At 39.9% G+C, this 17,715-nt stretch overlaps 1 protein-coding gene across 7 annotated transcripts in view; it reads right to left on the reverse strand.

Annotated features, from left to right (window-relative positions):
* Window positions 1–17,715, reverse strand: part of RBMS3 (RNA binding motif single stranded interacting protein 3) — a 723,251-nt gene that overhangs the window by 131,855 nt on the left and 573,681 nt on the right. The window lies entirely within an intron of this gene.

Genomic DNA, 17,715 nt, shown 5'->3' on the forward strand with positions numbered 1-17,715 from the left:
GGAGACCTCATAGCAGCCTTCCAGTATCTGAAGGGAGCCTACAGGAGAGCCGGAGAGGGATTCTTTGTCAGGAAATGTAGTGACAGGACAAGGGGTAATGGTTTTAAATTGGAAGAGGGGAGATTTAGGCCAGATATTAGGAAGAAATTCTTTACTGTGAGGGTGGTGAAGCACTGGAACAGGTTGCCCAGGGAAGCTGTGGATGGCCCATCCCTGGAAGTGTTTAAGGCCAGGCTGGATGGGGCTTTCAGCAACCTGCTCTAGTGGGAGGTGTCCCTGCCCATGGCAGGGGGGTTAGAACTTGATCTTTAAGGTCCCTTCCAACTCTAACCATTCTATGATTCTATATAGACAACGGTGTTGGGAATCAGGTTTGTATTGCAATTCAGTATTACAGTTGTGTATTACAATTGCTGTATCATGCGTGTGTTGTGATTTCCACGTACCGCTATATCACTCTTCTAAATCAAAATCCCACGTAACATCAAATATCCTCAAATATGTAAATTTGGTATTAAAACATTAAATCCTCCTGCTGCCTCAGACATGTTGGACAGACCACAGCCTGTAGGTCAGGACTGGCAGACACCAAGTCTCCTTGGTGCTACAGGGCTGAGGAGGTCGTTCAGTTGTGGGCTAGCAGGGTTATATGTTTCTAAGGGGCCCAGAAAGTAAGGCAGTGAGGTGGCTCATGATTATCAAGAGGCTGCTTTGATGGCCACATGCATAGGCCACCATCACAATGGCCACTGAAGCAGTCTTCTGGTGTTCCACATCTCCAAGAAGACCTGGAGCAAGCAGGATCCAGACAAGCAGAGGCTGCTGTCCTTCAGGTGGAGTGCCAAAGAGGCATTTCACTGAGCCATGGACTGAATCATTCGGCTTGGCAAGGAAAGGCAACAGATTAAGTAGAGGGACATCTGGGATGACATCTTTGGCACATGAGTCATCACCAGTTCTTGTGTAAATGATGACGCGTGGACCCCATGGAGGAAAGCCACAGACTTGAACCCATGGAGGTGGGTCCACTGGCATTCCCTATCAGCATATGTTCTCACTCTTACTGTCCCCAGGCAAGAAGGCTGGTCATTCATGTGATGAATGTATTAAACTCAGTGTGCAACACCAGTCAGCAACTGCTAGTGCTGGTCTGAGATGGAGGTAAAAAATCACAGGCTAACACCTCCTCCTCCTTGGAAGAGGGCTCAGAGGAGATGGGCACAGGTGATGTGCTCATGAAGCTCAAGGAAGAATACAGCGGGTGACCACAGCCTTGTAAAGAAAGCTGAACTGAGCACAACACAAAGGGTACTGTAAAGTGGCCTTTGTTTTAGATAAACAGTACTAATAATTGAGTGGATCACCTGTTTGTGTAAATGGACTTCTCTGAGTTACTCCAAAAGGCATGAATGTCCTCCTGAACCAGCCAGACCAGCATGGAGGATGTGTCTACAAGCCTGGCCATATAATACAACAAACTTGGAAAAGAGCAACAGATTCAAGCTAGCTTCAAGCCACGTATTCCTTTCCAGTGACTGGGGATGCTTTACATCATGATGGTGAAGCATATGGAGACCAGCACTGGGAATCAGGTTTCTATTGTGATTCCACTGTATGTAACAATTGCTATATCATGCTTGTGTTGTAGTTTCAGCATAGTGCTGTATTGCTCCTCTAAACCACAAGCCCACATAATGTCAAATATCTTTAAATAAGTAAATCTGCTATTAAAACAGTGAACTCTTCTCATGTGAAATATCTGAAGGAACCTGGCCAGGGAGTATTGGACTCTTGACAATCAGAGTCTCAGGAGGAAAAATGTTTTCTGTGGGCTGTTAAAATCACACTAGTTACAATCTAGTGTGTAGAGACTCCAAACTTGCCCCTTTTTATTTTCATACAATGAAAAATCCAATAATCATAACAAAGAGTATAAATAGAGTAGATTAGAATCTGCTCTCTCAACCAAGCTGTAACAGCCATGGGAAAGCAGAGATGATGCCGTTAAGTGCCTGTTCCCCAACATCCTCTTCCTGTGAGCTTGTAAGCCCAAAGACATTCTCAGAACTGTCATCTCACTGTGCATGGAAATAAGCAGCAAATTTTAAGGCAAATAGGGAGGGGGAAAAAAAAGGCATTAGAAAGAAAACGGAGGGGAAGTCTTTTAACCAGGAAATTAAAACCAGGATCTAACAAAAGCCTTAAGCATGTTTCTAATTTTGGCAAAGGAGGAGACTCAGCATCTTGAAGACTGTCTTTTTGTCTGGAATAGAGCTTTGAGATTTCCAAACAGGCAACAAGAAGGGAAAAAATTTCAACACACAGAAAAAAGAATTAAATTGAAAACAAAACAGCAAAAGAAAAATCTATCAGGATGTCAAACGCAAGGGAATGTGCTGAGAACTGGCTGTTTTAAGACTGACACAACTTTTAAAAGCTAGCACGGAAGAGGAGGAACCATTTTAAGTTGATAGATGTTTTAGAGTTCTTAACAAGAGAAAACAGGAAATACCTAAGGAATTGTTATTTTTGTTTTGGCAGATATGAGGGACAGACCTTTAAAGAGCCACAAGAGCAAAAGGATATCCTCTTTGAAAGGAACACGAGTCCTTTTGTAAGAGCTAAGCTCAATTGCAGAAGCCCATAAAAACAAACTGATGCATGTGAATGCTAACATTCATGGCTCAATTCCCCATCCAGCTCAGATGAGATCTAATTCCAAGAGACAGGTATTTCAACACAAAATCCCATGCCAACAAATTAAAAGCAGTATCCAGATGGAAGATGTAGGCAGCAATTTTTTCTCAAAAATCGGCACACAATGGTAAAATATCAGGAAACTTATTTCCTTAAAAAGGTTTACACAGGAAAGCAGATTTGTAATCTCTAAAACCAATATAAAATCCATCAAAACCATCAAAATAAACACAATCTGACTTTGAGAAGAGCTAATGACCTTGAATTAAGATGTAGTATTAAAAACCAGATTTCTTTAGATCCACTAGTGTATGGAAAAGCTATGCATGAATTATTTTTATTATTCTTAGCTCTCCAAACTTCCTACATGATCTCAAGCAAATCTTCCCTTCCTTGGGCTCACCTTCCGTGCCATAAAGAATGGTCAAAGATTACTTGGTATATTACTCTGGGAGTTAATTCATTTGTGAGATGCTTAAATAGTAGGGAAATTGAATGGAACAGAAATAGATAGGCACATTGAACAAACAAAAATGTCCAAAGCATTCAAAGTATAAAAAGAACAGTTCTTTAATGTAACTGGATGTCAATATGCCTTTATAGATTTGGTGATTCAGAGATTTTCTTAGCTTGTTCAAAAAATTCAGATAAATTGATTTTGATCTATCCAAAATGATTAACTTTCATTTGTCTTTAAGAAAAAGATTCAAAACCATCCTTCAAAACCTCGGCAGACTCTGCTCTCTCACCCAGCCGCTCTTTTACTTTTGAAATAGAAGGTTCAGACTTGGGAGACCACTGCTGTTCAGGACAAAAATCAAGCATGTTCTTAAAATTCGACTAAGGGTTATTTAAGTATATGCTAAGAAGCCTTTCTCAGTCAAGGTCATCAATGACATTTCAGGGGGAAAAAAACCCCTAAAACATACATATATATATATATATTTACACACACAATCCTATGAGAATCAGCTTTGATGAAAAATGGGCGTGCCAACAGTTCTGCCATGACAGGTGGGACCACAACTCAGATTTTCCCAGACTGTTAAACTGTATCTTCATCTACAAAAATCAACAATGCAAGGCATATTCAAGTCAACATCTTTCACATGCATCAGAGCTCAAAAAGCCCAAGCAAAACAGACAAAGCAAGACGAGTATCTGTCATACAGATTTAGCTCCAATGATACAAACTTGTTATCAAAACAGGTTAACAGACAACAGAAGGTTTCTCCTGTCTAATCCGTCACAGCGTAAAACATTAAGCAATTCTGACTCTGCATTGAGAAAAGGATAGCAATGGATAGGCTCTAGGTCCAAGCCACTGGCACTCCGTCTGCCTGCCGAGAGTGAAGGAATCTGTGCTGTGTCATCAGCTGGCAAAACCCTTCCTTCAGGAGCGGGTAAGTGACAAGATCCAGACGGTGTCTGATCCTGTGCTGCAGGCACAGGACATGTAGATGCAGGACTGTGTTTACAAGAAGTTCAGTGCAGCTGAGGCTGCTCAAAACCCATGGAGGAAATTTTTGAAATGCTGGCATAAAAGAGATGGTGACAGCAAGGCAACACTAGCTGCAGGGAAGACACGCTGCACTAAGCCTGCTGGGAACAGGAGAGAGTGATGGACAACCATTTTATTAATCAAGGTACTCTCTCTAAGGTGCTCAGCAGCAAGGAAGTGAGATGCAGTCAGCTGTTCTTCAAGTAGTTGCTTGTGCAGGTTAAGCTTGTTCTTACCAAGAAAGTAGCATGTTAAGAAATACTAAACAAGTAACAAAATGAGGATTAAAACAAAAAGCAAATCTATGGTATTTCTAACACCTGCAGCTCTCTCACAGAAGGCATGCACTGGGGAGTTTCAATTGTGGTCCCTAACAAAGATCTGTCTGCTCATGGGTCTGGTGTAAGGATTGACAGTCTAACTAATCTGCTATCATCTCTTCCGCTGACTGATCTTTCCTGCCACATCCCCCTTACATAGTGTACGTAAAACATCAATAGACCCGAAGCTGGAATCCATCAGCTGTGTTAGAAAACTGAATTATTCTGATTTCTTAACTAGTGTTTGTAAGTTCTGACAGCCACATTTAATTTTATTAAATTCACTCGTGCTGGCTAAAGCCTTACATGATGCCTCCTTAGGGCTCTATTACAGGTTTCAGATTGAGACTGGACTGCTTGGGATTCCTTCTGTTCCTGGAAAAAGTGCTAAATTGCAATGGCAATTTTGCACAGCAGTTACCGCTAGTCTCTGCCTGTATTGCTCTTCCCCTGCAGAAGGTTAAAAACATGAAAATAAATAGAACTAAGTTTGTATTTGTTATTAGGAGATGTGCAGCAATCAGGCGGAAAGGTTTTCATGTTCACTGCTAGGTACAGGATCTGATGCATGAGACATGGTAATGAGATAACAAATTAACCATTGATTCAGACCCGCCAGTGGTGACTGAAAACCATTATATGGTGACTGCTCTTTTTCGGGGGTCTGTTTGAAGTATGTTGGTGGTCCTCATGTATTTCCTAGGAGAAAAACATCTGCTGAACAAAAACCACTATCAAAATCAATATAATTAGCATCTTCTTGAAACTCTCAGCTTAAAGGAAGGGTGGATCTTTTTCCTGATCCTGACTTGATCTTTCTCTTGTGACAAATAGAAGCTCCCAGCTTCCAAGTTGCTTTTGTTGGATAAAGGAAGAGGCTTATTTCCCAGGTCTGACTGTCTGGCTCCACCTATTAATTTTCATACACTTGGTTATATTAATGTTGATTAATGGTCGATCGTTGCAATTAAGCCTAAAAGACTTCAATACCCAAGTATCCATGCAATTTAATGGGACTGAGGTACCTCTCACTCAAAATACTTTAAAAAATGCTACAATGTTAAATTAGGAACAGATACCAGAGGAACAGCATGGAGACCACTTACAAAATAAGTCTCCTGCACATCACCACTCTGAAGAACAGAAAAACCTTTTGGAACCAAAGATCACACAAAATGATCAGAACAGAAGAATCCTGAGTCAGTCCTCTCATTATGTACATTTTTAGGCGTGCTGAACATTTTTTACTTTTCTAAAGCCAGCAAACAAGCAACGTCTTGGGAAAAAAAAAGTTTTAAAATTGAAAACTTAGACAAACTCTAATATCTTCAGTATTTTCCACCTTGAACTACTGCTGTCCCATCTACATCTTTTACCTTCTTAGCACTAAAATTAAATCCCACTTTGGATGAAATGCTAAAATTTACACAATGTTAAAACCCGCAACCTGGGTCACGAGATGCACAAAAGGACTGTATTTGGTTGAAACTACAAGCAGGCAAAACATACACTTATATAAATGAAAAACTGCCTACCAACACCTCAATCACAAAAAAAATTGCATTTAGGATTTTTAATTATTATTCTTTCTTATATTATATGTGCTATGCTGAAACACAGATAACTCATATGGAAAAGAAAAATTGCTCAAGCTAAACTTGCATCCATCACACACTACGCTTGTTGGAATCACAGTCTCCTAAGGCAAAGGGAAGTTTCTTGGTGCTGCTGCTCACATGCAGATACTCTGTGCTTTTAGAGAATCCAGCTCACTTTTCTTTGATTTCTATTAAAGCCACCCTTGAGGCTAGTCTGAAATGAGATAAATTAGAGATGAAAATAACCAATGACATCAACTCCTGCATCAGTGAAAGACAGACTTTCACAATATATTTACTCCTACACTATCAGGCTTCTTTTGAAAATGCTGAGGCTTTCATTACACTGTAATGCAAAACTCCGCTGATGGAGAATTTCTTGAAGGAGAGTGCTTTGGAGGGCAGGTGCTCACTCATGGTGCTGTTACAGTGGGTCAGCTTGGAGGGAGAATGCCAGACAAGAATACAGTTAGTAGGCTGCTGGGTCATATTTTCTTAATTTGAATACATACTTCAAAACTTTATAGTGACAGTTCTGAACTACAAAACTTTACACTCCATCACAAAGTTATGGTATTTACTGAAGCAGGGGGAGGAGAAAGAAGAAGGGGAAGGAGAGGAGAAGAGGAGAGAACAGGGGAAGAAGGAAAGGGCGAAAGGGGAACAGGGAAAAGTCATAGGAAAAAAAGGCTCAGAATCCGTGAAATCACAGTGTAATCACAGAATCACAGAATCACAGAGGTTGGAAGGGACCTTTTAAGATCATCTAGTCCAACCAATGAAAAAAAAAAAAACAAAAAAACAAAAAAAAAAAAACAAAACACACACAACACAAAAAAACAAAAACAAAACCACCACACACGCAACCCACACACACACCACCACACCACCCAACACTAATCCATATTCCCAAGCACTATGTCAACTCCTCTCTTGAATACCTCCAGGGATGGTGCCTCAACCACCTCCCTGGGCAGCCCATTCCAATGCCTGACAACCCTTTCAGTAAAGAAATATTTCCTAATATCTAACCTGAACTTCCCCTGGCGTAACTTGAGGCCATTGCCTCTTGTCCTATCATCTGTAACTTGGGAGAAGAGACCGACCCCCGCCTCTCTACAGCCTCCTTTCAGGTACTTGTAGAGAGCAATAAGGTCTCCCCTCAGCCTCCTCTTCCCCAGGCTGAACAGCCCCAGCTCCCTCAGCCTCTCTTCGTAAGACTTGTGCTCCAGACCCCTCACCAGCTTCGTTGCCCTTCTCTGGACCTGCTCCAGCACCTCAATGTCTTTCCTGTGGTAGGGGGCCCAAAACTGGACGCAGTACTCGAGGTGGGGTCTCACCAGTGCCGAGTACAGGGGGACGATCACCTCTCGGGTCCTACTCACTACACTGTTCTTGATACAGGCCAGGATGCTGTTGGCCTTTTTGGCCACCTGGGCACACTGCTGGCTCATGTTCAGCCTGCTGTCGACCAACACCCCCAGGTCCTTTTCTGCCAGGCAGCTCTCCAGCCATTCTTCCCCAAGCCTGTAGCGCTGCCTGGGGTTGCTGTGACCCAAGTGCAGGACCCGGCACTTGGCCTTATTGAACCTCATCCCGTTGGTCTCAGCCCATCGATCCAGCCTGTCTAGATCCCTCTGCAAAGCCTCTCTACCCTCCAGCAGATCAACACTCCCACCCAGCTTGGTGTCGTCTGCAAATTTGCTGAGGGTGCTTTCGATCCCCTCGTCCAGATCATTGATAAAGATGTTGAAGAGGACATCAGTACATCATTACTGTACATCATTACTGTAATCAGTAATTGAGGAAAATGCTAACTGTATTCAGTAATGTAATACTGTAACCAAGAGACACCCTTGATTGACAATTGGAACATTTTTTTGTTTTTTTTTTTTGTGGTTAAAATTTGCATTTTTTGAAATGGAAAGTCTTACGTGAAGTAAGTCTTGTAAAACTTGGCCTTTGAAAAGTATTTTCTCATACCATAACCATGCCATCAAAGAGTTAAATTTCCCCCTCCTCTCTCATTTTTCAGTTTCTTTTTCTTTGCTGAACAGCAGCAATTATGGAAATACTATATACTTAAGGATTATATGCAGGGTGGTGGGAGAAAAGCTACCTATAAAATGCTGTTCTAATGAGCTTTAACAAAAAGGATAAATGTAGAATCAGACATCTAGAACCTTTCCCCTCTCTCTTGATGCCTCTGACATTGTAGAAGGTAAATTACAGACACACCATAGACACTAAGGTAGTCCTACTAAAATGTAGGCTGTTTTGTCTCTCTTTCAAGTTCCTGTGATTGAACTTGGGAAAGACCTTTCTATGATCTTGTGATCAAATGCTGCCATTCAAATAAGAAAGACTAACAGAAATGGCCGAGAAATAGGGCTTTTACAGCTGCTAAGGACTGCTGACCAGCATAATGACATTGCTGTTGTGACGCAAAAAAAAATAAAATCAAACAACATCTTAGCCTCCTGCTTTCCCACTGCTTTTAGGCTGAATTGCTTTTCTCTGTTGTGCAGTACCAGTTGAGGAGAAGGGGGAGAGAGAGACTTCAATAACGCAAGAAGCTCTTGGTATTCAAAACATATGGAAACTGGTGTTGTGATACTGCTCATCTTATTTTGGATGAATCACAAAGGGAAAGATCTTCACACACTACTTCAGACACTTCGTGCCACTTCACACTCTCAGGGGGGGAACCCTGAAGAAGAGTCCTCAATGCTCCTCTGGTGGCAGAGAAAGGTTTGCTTTTGAAGGGAGTAGCAGAATGGCAAGACCAGGAAGGGAGGACAAGCCCCATATACTCCTTTCTTGTAATATATGCATTCCCTCTCTCGCTACCTCCCTTTCTCGCAACACAGTCCTTCCTAAAGGCACCAACACCAAATTTCCCCCAAAATGCTTAAGGACGCACAAGCACCTGTGGGCTGACTTGTGTTCACAAAAGCACTCAGAAGTTTGAATACATATCCTCTCTTTGAAGCCACCTAATTCTTCACAAGCTCTGCCAGTAAAAATGCGCTTGGAGACAGCGCTCCATACCAGCCCTGATGGTGCAAAGCCACCTGAGAGCCTCTGTGAGGCTGTCTGCTGCCCATGCATGCTCGAAGGCAGCAGTCGCCATGTCCCCACTGAGCCCTGCAGGCAGCACAGACCAGGCAAACATCACCTGGACGCTTACTGATTTACAGCAGCATTCCAAAACGCATGAAAAATCGATGCTCCAATTTTATTGGGACATCTGAAAACTCCAACCCCAGAGGCTTCCACTTCTGGCTGAAATATGGATGCCCAAAGGAGTCCGTCAAAAATATCTATTTGTACATTGTTAAGCTTCAGTAAAACTTTTGTGTTCAGGTTAACTGGAATTTACATGGCAAAGGTTCCGACTGAAACTTCTGACTTAAACTGCTCTATACTTTGCATTTAAAAATGTTTAATGTGAAAGGAAGTGGAACAGTGGGAGGAAGGGAGGAAGGAAGAGGAAAGGAAGAATTTTTCTATGAAAGGGCTGAAAGGAAAATAATTCCCCTCAGGTTAAAAAAAAAAAACAAACCAAAAAAACCAAAAAGATCATGTAAACCACTTGCTGGATATTATTGAGCATAACACACTATGAGCTCAAAGTGGTTAGTCTGCGCTCAGCTAGATTGATACCCTTGCTCGTTAGCTTTTTAAATTAGTTTTAAACTAGCTGGCTCAGGTGTGACAACACTATACTGCAGCAGTACAGCCTGCAAAGCAGATGTACTCTATCATTTAAAGTGTCCTGAAGGGACTAATAAAGTGATGCAGGAGAGGAAGAAACAGGAGGAGTTATGCCACTGCTGGCCACAGTTGATGCAAAACCAGAATTCCTCCCTGAAATCTGAATCATGTACAAATGACTTTACAATGTTCCTCATTGTTTCATGCTTTGATCTGCATGTTTTTATTTGTTTGTTTTGCTTTGTTTTAAATTGCCAGCCCTTTAGACCTAAACAATCTGAAATTCAAGCTGTGAATCTTTCTGGCTCATAAATTTTGCCTGCCATAACACCTGCACAACTCGTCTGTCTCCTCTTGGATTTTACAAGTGCATCCAAGGAACAGCACTGTCCCTGGACCAGAAACTTGTCGACACTTCTCCTGCTGATGTATGAGGCACGACAGAATTCAGTGCACACACTCTCAGCTGTGCTGGTTATGCAGCAGCAACACATAGAAGAGACTTTTTTATTCATAACCAAATATATCTACCATTCTATATAAAGGGAATGAATTTGCTGAATTAGAAGATTTACACAGTCACTCTTCAAAGTAAAAATACACTTTGAGTTAAAAGAAAAAAATGTATATATTAAAATTAGTTTAGATAAACTGTGACACAGTTCATTACCACTAGATATTACAAATGGAAAAGGAATGAAGGAATGCAATTCTCCATTTATGCTGCAGACTTCTGGAAATCTTAGGAAAGATATGACAGGTGATACTGCAACAGAAAGAAACAGGGAATGTTCTCATTTATATGCCATATTGTTTTCTAACTTCCATCTTATAAACCAAGTGAAAGATCTTAATCCAAATTGCAGTAATGCTGTTTTATACATCACAACCTGAATTATTGCAATACCACAAACAAAATGATCTTATGTGGTTTTTATTACTTCTAGTCACAAAGTAATAAAAAAAAAACTGTGAAAGAATTTCTTATTAATTATACAACCAGATTACAAAAGTCAGTATTTCACAATATGGTTATTTAAAATACAAACAGTTATGGTTCTTTTCCTAAGAACTTACAGACCAGTACATGCTCAAATAAAACAAGGCATAAATATGTAGCACATCAGATCTTTGAGACTGTCCCCGTCATCAACATCTTTATATATTTCTGGAAAAGCAGGCCTTAGACAATGTCAGCACTTTGTCTTCTCTCACACAAATTCCCTGATGAGCCCAAACTACGTGATTCAGCACTGATACACACCTGCTAATATCTGAAATACAAATTAGCTCAACTCGTGTTCCTCCAAGAAATAAGTGCATACCAGCTATTGGAGTTTACTGGGTAAACATCTCATTCGGTATCCTGCTAGTTAACGGGAGTCTTTGTTTGAGCTAAATGGAAATGAGATCAAGTCTTGAGTATACAGGGGAACTTTTTTTTTTCTAGAAAGTATCCCTTACCTTTAAAGAATATACAATCTTCAAAATCAAATAAATCTAGGAAATTTGGAATGATCTTTGCAGAAAGACATGGAAATATGTGCTATGAAACCAGAAGCATCTATACAAACGTAGCACAGCAAGGACAACTAAAGGTTGCATAAACAAAATTCTGGAGAAATAAAAAAGGAGCTAAACACAGAGAAACCTGTCTTGTTGAGTGATACAAAATGACACACTTCAAATTTAAATTCTCAACAATGCCATGAAGCAACACAAATATTGTCTGATTTTTAAAGGCTGTCTTTGAAAGGAAGGATACAGCCCAAGAAACACTTGACTTCAGCTGAAGCCATAACCTATTAGGGATCTATGACTGAAGACTCAGTACCGGCTGGATTAACTACAAGCAATATTTGCCTGGGTACCAGAGGGAGGGCAAGGCCAGGAGCCTCTGTTGGTGTTGTGTGACAGCCATGGCTCTAAATGGGAGAGCAGAACGTGCAGCACTTACGAGGCTGGCCACACCACAGAAGCCTGCATGAGTCACAAAACAAAGCCACAGAGACCTAACCAGCAAACTGTTTCCTAAGCAAAAGGTATTGTATTTTCTAATAATTCAGTACCCATTCTATAATCTCCTAGCTAGAAGGACCATCTTTATGATCATCTCCTGCAAAGTCTATGTGATCTGGGAACTGGTCCAAAGCAGGAGTTACAGTGGCCTCATGGTCATCACCAGGACTCAAGAACAATAGTAACAGAAGGAATTAAAGATTTTAACTGTCTGCCAGAAATGAAGACTGGGAACCGACAGAAGTTAAAAGGATGTTTAGAGGGTTCGAGATGTAAAAGAAATTTCTGCTGGCAATGAGCTGAGCATGTGCATTCATGGAGCACAGAAAGCGAAAGATAACAGTGATTCCATAAAAAATGACAGACAGGAACTGGAAACGGGATAAAGAAATAGAAAATTTGTTAAACAGTGATTTTTCACAGAGGTTTTTACATGGATCATATTTTCTGATACAGTAGGGAAGGATTTATATGCTGCAGCCAGCAGATAACAATGAAAATATTTACAGAACTGAATTCTTAGAAGGTAGACAATATAAAAGATTCAGATAACATTAACACCACCTACATTAAAGGAACTGAGGATACAAGAGAGGGAATTTTGTTTTTTTGAATAAAGATAATATCTGAGAATAAGAATATGTAAAAGATAATCCCCTTTTTAAACTAGCTCCACCAAATATTACCAGTACCAAACCTAGCAGAATACCCTTTATTCTGTTTAAGTTGTCTGTACTTAAAACATTTGTTGTATGCTAACTACAAACCAGTATCTAGTTTCTACCTTTGGCTGCTCTTTGTCTTGTTTAAAATGTCAAATACATATATACAGAGAGCTAGACAGAGAGACATGGGTATTTATAGTAATGTATTACCTTGATAAAGCAAGGTAAACTCACCAAGAATATAGTTTTGGAAGAGGTTTTCAGTGTTTTATGCATATAAATGAAGAGACAATTAGATAAAAAGATAAAGCACCAAACTAAGATAAAGGGGCCGAAAAGTTTTCAAACAAAACATTTTAAGTTCATTCAATCAGAAAAACAATTTACAGCAACATTAATGACAAACAAGATATGGTTCGTTCATCCACTAAGAGAAAAAGAAAAACAATGTAAAATGTTACCGCTATCCACTGCACAGTTAACCCTCAACTAGAATACTGTTTTCTCATAACCATTATAGCCACAATCTCCCAGAAAACATGTTCCTCTAAACGCATTATTCCATGTTCTAAGTCTAATCTCTGAAGATTAAATATTTGAATTTACTCTCCGTGGCTGTAGAATCTAAGAAATGACCTAAGAGAAATATTTAAACTGAGAGAGGCAGAAAATATTCATTCATTCTGTTTAAATGAGTCCATAAAATACAGTGCTTGGGCCATTTGCAAGAGAAAAAATGCATGGGAAATAATGATTAATGCAAGATATGAGGTATTTGGAAATACATCTGTATTGTTGCAGATAATTTTTTTATATTTAAGAGTTTCTGCTCTAGTAATAGTCAGTCCCAAAATGCCACCATCACTTGCTACTTGTGGGATTCTAAAATTTACACAAGAATAATACTTCCCTCGTCTTTCTTTTTGTCAGATATTTGTAACTTGGCATTAAAATTAGCAATAAAAGCCACACAGAGCTAACATGAAAGAGGAAGATTCTTGACTGCGCATTGTAGCATTCATGTATCTCACTTCCTTGAAATTTTCCCTGAGATGGGAACCAGCTCAATGTCCTCTGACAACCAAAAGTATTTACAAAGCAAACAAAATTTAGGAAGTACTATAATGGCTAGAAAATGCTGTGAGGGAGCATAATGGACAGATCAGCAGAGGATAATTACCGTAATTGAAGCATGTTCCTGTGAAATTCCAGAGAGAAAAGTAAGAACTTGTTAAGTCTTTGCATTTCTTCAAAAAGAGAAAATTAGGTTTTTTCAAGACATTCAAGTATACTGAGAGCTGAACAAAATCACTATGCGAAGACTGTACCCTAAGTTTGCCCATACAAAGATAAATCAATTTGTTACTGACAGAAAAGCTAAGAATTTTTACTTGAATTCAGTGATTGCAACATGTGATAGACAGCAAGATTTCATATGAAGTCCTCTATTCGCCAACAAAAAGAGATACAGCACTGAAAGACTGCATGTGAGCTACCTTCATCGTTAACAGTGCTCTTCACATCTGGATGGAGAGGTACAGCACTATGGTCTCATGCATTCATTTGCTGACTTCTCTTTCAGAGTGGCAATACAGGGCCCATACAGTTAGTTTCATGTGGGGCTGCACTCTCTATAGGAAGAAAATATACCCAGTAGGCCCTGGTCTATTTATCTCAGAAAAGCAGTGCTAATAAGGGGAAAACAAAAACAAACACAAACAGAAAAAATACTCGGAATATTCATGAAGTTCACATGGAATCTGACAAGCACTGAGAGTTTTCAGATTTCTGGAGACAACTGTACTTTCTCAGTCTGGAAGAAATGCAAAGATATTAACTAATTATGTATGGGACAACCAATTATCTTGCACTGTATATCTAAGGCTGAACATCATGAAATGCTTATTAGTTGAGCAAGCAGGTCAGTGGAACAATTCCCTTTGGAATGGAACAAAGGCAAGGAGTTGGACAGAGAAGCACCCTTAGCGAGAATAATTCACTAATATAGATGTAATATTGCTCAATTTACCTAGGCATTACACATCTGACCAGCAAAACATTTAATGTGCCAGAAAATAACCTCTACATTGTCACCGAGTTGAAGCAGAGTTGTCTGGAGCTGCAACTGCTCAGTTCTACAGTTTTTAAGAGACAACAGACAATAGCTGAAATTAGAAAGTCAAAAAAGGAATGATTTAGCTTTCCCTTGGGAACATACAGAATACAGAGCCTCCAGAGTGCCCTGTGTGTCCTCCCTTCCTTGCAGACACAACACTGCTTTACCCTTTCATGCCATATTGTCGGCCTGGACCAGCTTGTATGTGAGACTCTTGGCTGCGCTCAAACATACAGGTACACAATAGTGACTCTCCTGTAATTCCTAACTTAATTCCAGCAAAAAATACATCAAATTACATTTAAATCTCATTTGCCAAGGAAACACTAGTCGGGAAAGAGCTCTGTATTCAAACTGAATGCTTGAAATAACTCTTTGAGAGGATATAACTAAGTCATGGTCCATGTGACGTTCATTATGAAAGCCAGAGCCATGTTGCCCAGTCTTTCTGATGGGCTGCTCAGCACCATGTGAAAGCTGCCTACTCCAGTCCTTCTTGCATCATGTCTTGGTAACCATGCATAACCTCCCCCATAACACGTGAACATTTCATCCTACAGACATGGTATTTCCACACACATATCCTACTGCATCACCAAGATCACATCTCAGGGAACACAGCCGGGGAAGACGACATGGATGGAAGCTAGCTGCCAAAGCGGTCTGTCTGGTCCATAATTCCACTGCCTCAGGAGCCAGAGTAGTACAAAACGGCCTGCAACCAGGCTGATTTCTTTCTTGATGGGCCTCATGCAACCTGTTACTAGCTGGCAAGCGTGAACTAGAACATCAGAGCTTGGGTGAGAGGAGATTTGGACAAAAATGTAAAACCCTCCCAGTTCACTGCTATGCCTGAAAGAAATCCAGCTGAAAATCCTAAATCAATTTAATTTAACCCTAAAAGGATTGATTAATTCTCTCTTGCAGTAAGATCATGCCTTGAGCAGTAGAGGTTAATAACACAGTGTTGCATACTTCCGCTAATGTTCTCCAGTTCCTCATTTTTAAACTGAAATCCATAAAGAGGTCACAGCAATAACTAGAGATTATTTTCTTTCTATGCCAATTACTGAGATGCTGGTTGGATAATTTTCAGACTCTGATTGTGATTTTCCAAGTGCACTAGGAGACTTGATTTTCTTTCTTTCTCCATGCAGGAAGACAAGCAACTGCCAGGAGGGCGATAAAGCAAGATGCTTCTGTCTCTGCCAAGAGGCTTAAACACAGGTTCATAGTACAGATGTACAAAGTGAGTAGAAGCTCTAACAGGAAACTACATCAAGAAGAAGAAACTAGGACTGCGTGTTTTTTTTTTCACGGGACCAAAAGTAAATGAACATGAGTGGCCAGTATCACTTGAATGGACCTGACTGCTCCAGTGATCATGTTTGTCCTCTGGCTTCTTAAAAAGAGGAGGAATGAATAAAAAAAATCTTTTAAATATGGATTTGAAGAGTGCCTTACTCTAATAACGAGGTACAAATATTCTCTTTTATGTGGATTAAATACAATACGATAATGTCTAATTATCTGTGCTTGGAGCTACGAAATCTGTTATCCAAAAAATAGAGAACAAAATGGGATCTTACAGGTATCTAGTGCATAGTTGAGTGACTTCAGTTACTGGTTCAGTGGCTTTGCCCCAAGCTGCATTATGCTTCATCTGCATCTGAACGGTACTCAGGTAAATGAAAACTCTTAAAATAGTCACTTCCCAGCTCATCCTTGCAACTAAATGCCATCTGATCACAACAATCACGAGAGAAACATAACAGAATTTTCCCACATGGAGACCTTCTTGAGGAAACTAAGAGCTGATTCATGCCCTTTAACTGAGAAAACAGCAAAAGTTATAACCACTAAAATCCAATTTCAGTGTATCTCTTGGAACAAAAGTAAGTAATCATGCTATCTTACCAAGATTCCCATACTGATGTCCCACATTGTTCATGTTGAATACACAGTATATTCCTGACTAATTTAAATTTTTCTTAAAAAAAAAAAAAAAATAAATTATTTTCAACTGCTAGTTTTCATTCTTTACCGTGTAGTCATTTTGTCTCAATCAGGCACGGCAAGAATATTCTGCTTTATCTCTGGTTCAAAGAATGTGTTCTCTCTGAGGCAACCAGGAATGTGATCATGGAGTACACAGGGTTATAATGATGAAGCTGTACTTACTGATTCCTTGCTATACATACTCTTTCCATTGGGTGTTGCTATGATATTAAACAGATTACTACTGGGACTCAATGTATGCATACAGAAAGGCATGCCAAAGGTTTAAGGTCTCTAGCCTATGTTGCTTTGCCTACTGTTCTACGCAGCCGGAGTCTGCTGTACTTCACAAAGTTGGTGGTTTACTTCATTAGTTGGTGTTGAGAAAAATTGTCAGTGACTACTTTTGAAACATAAATCCATAAAATGGAGCCTTGCAGCTTGTACTAAAAGTTTTATACTCTTTCACGAAGGTGATCTGGCTAAAATTTATGTGTACATTGCAGCATTCAATTACTGTACACAATAGCTGTGCAGATTGCTCTCATTTGAGTATTTAGTACATCTTCTGCATAAAGAACCAAGGAACAAATAAGGAGGAATTCAACAAAAGTAACCAAAAAAGGAAATAGTTTAATGGAAGTTTAAAAAAAAAAAAAAGGGAGAGAATAACTTAGGACGCAATTCTTGAAAGAACTTCCTGCTCACTGAACACAGCTCTTCAGACAATGTGAGGGAGAAGTCTTTGCAGATCTGTGGCCTTGGGGAGGTACTGTCAAGCACTAAGAATCAGGCAACTGATCACTAAACTTTGCACAGCTGATGGCCACACAGATGACAGATGAAGATTCCAACAGCAACATACTGGCTGGTTGTTGCCAGCTTTCAACGTAGCATGGTCATACCAATGAATGTATTCTATGGGTATTATTAGAAAATAGCAGGATTTCATTAAGTTATGGCAAGTACAAATGGCATAAAATCTCAATATTGACATATCCTCAGTATTAAGAGCTGTTGCTTTTAGTATAGTAAGTAGTAACACTAACTAGTAACTGTAAGGAATACAAATTTACTACAACCT

This window comes from Numenius arquata, chromosome 7 (assembly GCF_964106895.1).
Source record: "Numenius arquata chromosome 7, bNumArq3.hap1.1, whole genome shotgun sequence".
Taxonomy (NCBI): Eukaryota; Metazoa; Chordata; class Aves; order Charadriiformes; family Scolopacidae; genus Numenius; species Numenius arquata.